The 4,587-nt window shown below is 37.6% G+C and overlaps 1 pseudogene; it reads right to left on the bottom strand.

Annotated features, from left to right (window-relative positions):
• Positions 1 to 1,257: 1,257 nt before the first annotated feature.
• LOC140505873 (14-3-3 protein theta pseudogene) lies at positions 1,258 to 1,973 on the bottom strand (annotated as a pseudogene).
• Positions 1,974 to 4,587: the final 2,614 nt, after the last annotated feature.

A 4,587-nucleotide genomic window follows, 5' to 3' on the forward strand; every position in this document is an offset into this window, starting at 1 on the left:
CCCCACACATAAACCTGCAATGGAATAATAAAGGAAGTAAACTAAGACCCAAAAAAGAATCAGGAAATTCAGTAACTCTGAATCTGCAAAATCTCCCAGCAAGCTAATATGATTGAGTCCAGGAGTGATCTAATGAAACTCAACCATATACAACACAACAAACCCAAAACTGGGTCAGAAACTTGCAGAGTTCCTACCAGCAGGGCAGTGAACTAACCTCTACCCTATTGCACCTTTTTTTGTTTATAACATGTAATTTTATTTTATGTTACTTTGCTGTTACACAGGGCATAACATTTTCACAAGGCTTTTTTTGGGACTACAGTCAATGATTAGCAACACACAACAGTGGTCCAAACTTTCTAAGAAACGATCACTGGACAAACATGACACCCTCTCACATGTGCACAAATCTGCATGGAAAAGTACAAAAAATGTTAGGCCTGGATTTGTGTATTTCCAATGGTTTCCCCCAGTCTAGTGTTTTAAGAAATGACATGCTCTTTGCTTTACCAAAAAGCAACATTTATATTCTGGTAGTTACATGCTCCTTCTACATTACTACTTCATGGTAAAGTAGACATCAGAACTACAAAGGCAGAAGTGTGAGTGAACCTTTATTGAGACAGGGAAATTGTCAAATGAAACAGCAGCAACTGAAGCAGTCATGCTGTCACAGGACTTATTTTACAGTAGGCATGTTTTAGTTTGTGATCTCTAACTCTAAAAGGCCAAACTTGTTTCCATTTGACCCAATACTTCCAAGATTCCTCCTTAAAAGAAACGTATAAGAGCATGCGGAAGTTGTTTGGCGAAAGGAAAATCCTGAAAAATAAGGTGGGAATATGGGGAGTAGGTGGTAGGGGAAGCTATGTAAAACACTTGAGTTGTATTTAATTATATTTTCATATCTTCACTGTAATAGAAAACACTGTCACTTGCAGAACTGGTTCAGATTTTTAAATACCAGATACACTTTAGTCTTCTACATAAATGTTTGGAAGTTACTTATTTTTATATGAAATGAAGCTATTAATACTTTTCTACAGCAGTAACCACACACCAGGAAGGCCAGGACAAACGCAAATCAAGGAATGGAGTTTTCCCAAAGCTGCAGTATCAAAAGACTATAAACGATTGATTTCCATACACATGGATGGGTTCTCTTTGCTATAGGAAATCCAAGTGGAGCTATAAGGAATGGAGACACGTAAAAAAGTTTCTTGAGAGAAACGAAGATGACACCCTGTATGAATTTTAATTTTCTGACCCTTCTTCAGCATCACATTCTTCTCCTGCACTGCCTGATGTCCATAATGTTAGGTTGTCTCTAAGCAGCTGCATGATAAAGGGACTGTCTTTGCAGGAGTCTTCGTTCAGTGTATCAGGTTCTGCAACAGCCTCATCAAAAGCCATTTTAGCCAACGTGCAGGCAAGCTCTGGGTTATTAAGGATCTCATAGTAAAATACAGAAAAGTTAAGAGCTAGCCCCAGGCAACTGGATGTATAGGTTGCATCTCTTTCTTGCTGAGGTCAATGATTTCTTGATAAACTCCTTGGAATTATCTGTTGTTTGTTTTCAGTCATCAACACATGCTACTTCAGCAAGGTACAGGAAGTAGTCTCCTTTCGTTTTCAGACAGAAGACCTTGCTCTCTGGATTACTCACGCTGGCTATTAAAAACTTGTCCAACAATTTCAGGATGGTGGTGCAAATGGATCTTAGTTCACACTCTACTTTCTCCTGCTAGTCCTTGACCAGCTGCATCTTCTTGTCAGTGCTATAGGTTTTCCGCTCAATGATAGAAATGACCCTCCAGGCTGACCTTCTCCCCTCCTCCCCTCCGCCTTGCCCACGATGTTCTTGTAGGATCCTCGTTGGAGAGCTTGGCCCCCTGCTAAGTCATTGCCTTCATGCAGGTGGCCATGTCATCATAGTGCTTGGCTCTCTGGATCATCTCGGTCTTCTCCATGGTGGGCAGGTTTCAGGTGGGTGCGGGGGCAGTGGCAGCCAGAAGCAACAGGACTAGGGGAGAGGGAGAAGCTGCACCAAGGGTGGGGGCAGGAGAGAATCAACCCAGGTCAGGAGGAGTCCTTGAAAGCCTTCACCTTCACAACCTCCCACCCTACTTTGATCTGCTTTAGGCTTTGGCCCCAGATCACATCTTCTTGAAAGCACTGAAAACTTTCAGGCTCCCAAACTGAGCTATAAAAACAGCAGGACATAAAAAATATATGCTCAAGTCGGATATTCTCTCTCCACCCTAGAAGTGAATCAAGCCCAACAGTAACATAAAATCCAAAAGTCAAGAATTAGGGTAGAAGAATGAGCAAATGAAAAAACAACAACCATAAAAAGTTACTATGGTGATAGGGAAACTTATTACACAAACACAGAAGAAGACAATCACTTGCAAACATCCTCAAACAAACATAAAAAAATGCAGACTGAACACAAGCCCAATAAGAATTCTTAGAAGAGTTAAAGAAAGAGAATTTTTAAAATGCAAAAAAAAAAAAAAAAAAAGATTTTTCAAAACCAAATTAGTAGGGGAAAAATGGGAAGAGAAATGAATTATGCAAAAAAAATTATGAGAACTAACATTTCTATAAAAAAGGTACAAAACATTACTGAAGGAAATAGCTCCTTAAAAATTAGAATTGGTCAAATGGAAGCTAATGACTCTAAAAGACATCAAGAAATAATTAAACAATGTCAAAAGACTGAAAAAATAGAAGGAAATGTGAAATATCTCATAGAAAAGTAACTGACAAGGAGAGAAAATTAAAGAGAGATAATATAAAAATAATTAGGTTACCTGAAAGTCATGATTAAAAAAAAAGAGAGGGAACTAGACATCATACTTCAAGAAATTACAAAGGAAAACATCCCAGCTATCTTAGAACCATAAAGCAAAGTAGAAATTAAAAGAACTCACTGATCACCTCTTGAAAAAAAACTCAAAGATGAAAACTCTTAGAAATATTGTAGTTAAAATTCAGAATTCCTAGGTCAGTGAGAAAATATTGCAAGTAATAAGAAAGAAAGAATTAAAGTGCCATGGAACCATAGTCAAGACCATGTAAAATTTAATAACCACCACTTTGAAGAAACAGAGGGCTTACAATATACTCTTCCAGAAAGCAAAAGATCCAGCATCAAAAATAATCCCCCATGTAAAAGTATAATCCTACAGGGGGAAAAAAATGGATATTTAATTAACTAGATTTTCAAGCATTCCTGATGAAAAAAACCAGATCTGAATATAAAATTTCACAGGGCTCAGAAGAAGCACAAAAAGGTAAATATGAGGGAGTAATCATACAGGACTAAACAACAAATGGAAGAGGACTGTTTGTTTTTACATGAGGAAAAGGTACATGTCCTTCAGAACTTCATCATCCCTAGGCTTCTTAGAGGGAGTCTAATGAGACAGAAGGCCAATCTGTGATTCTGTAATTCTTTTATGTTGAGATAATCTCAAAAGAATGGAAGGGTGAGGAAGAGTAATACACTGGGGAAAGGGGGAAGATAGAGGAAAAATGAAGATTACCTTATATAAATGTGCCAGCAACTAGTGGATTGGAGGCACGGTGGTTATAGAAAAGAAAGAGATAATAGCAGCGGGGGCTAGGTGAGTCTGTACCATCTGTACATGACTGGTTTATTGATCTGAGGGTCAGGATTTATATACTCTCAAGCAAGCAACGAAGGTTATTCCCATGAGAACATTTTTAGTTTACATCTTTTACTTCCTTATCTTAGTTCCTTCTGCGAAACAATCAGGGTCAGGACGATCTCATCTTTGCTTATCAGGAGTGGAATGGTAAGCCAATCCTGAGAACATCAGCCTTTGCACTAGTACAAGTCTCAAGTATAACCTGGACAGTACCTCACATTCTGAACTCCATCAGTACTGGCCCTTTTCATAAATGGGGTGCACAAGGAAGAGTTTATACACTGAACAGAACAGCAGGAGGGGAACAGGCAGCATTTGAACCTCACTCTCATCTGAACAGATGGGAGGATAGAGGAACATACACACACACATTTGGATACTGAAATTAATTTTAACTAATAGAAAAGGAAGGAAAGAGGTTAGAAGAAGAGAGTGAAGGGATAAGATGGAGGTCAGTTTAAAGGAGGCACAAGTTAGAATAAAATAAATTCTTGAAGAGGAGACAAGTTAAAAAATGAAAGTATAAGAAAATATGAAGGAGGGAAATAAATAGTTAACAATCATAACTGTAAATGTCTATGGCATGAATTTACCTACAAAATAAAAAAGGATAGCAGAATGGACTAGAAACAGAATCCAGAATCCAGAATCTTTGTTTACAAAGAGTACATTTGAAGTAGAAAGATACATATACAGTTTTAAAAATAGGGATCCAGAGCAGAATCTGTTATGTTTCAGATGAAGTCAAAGAAGCAGAGGTGACGATCATGATCTCAGACAAAGCAAAAAGCAAAAATAGAGCTAATTAAAAATAAACAAGGAAATTACATTTTGCTACAATGGAATCATAAAAAATATTAATATGACCATATAAACATTAAATGGCATAGCATCCAAATTCTTAAAG

The sequence above is a fragment of the Notamacropus eugenii genome, chromosome 5, assembly GCF_028372415.1.
Source record: "Notamacropus eugenii isolate mMacEug1 chromosome 5, mMacEug1.pri_v2, whole genome shotgun sequence".
NCBI classification, from domain to species: Eukaryota; Metazoa; Chordata; class Mammalia; order Diprotodontia; family Macropodidae; genus Notamacropus; species Notamacropus eugenii.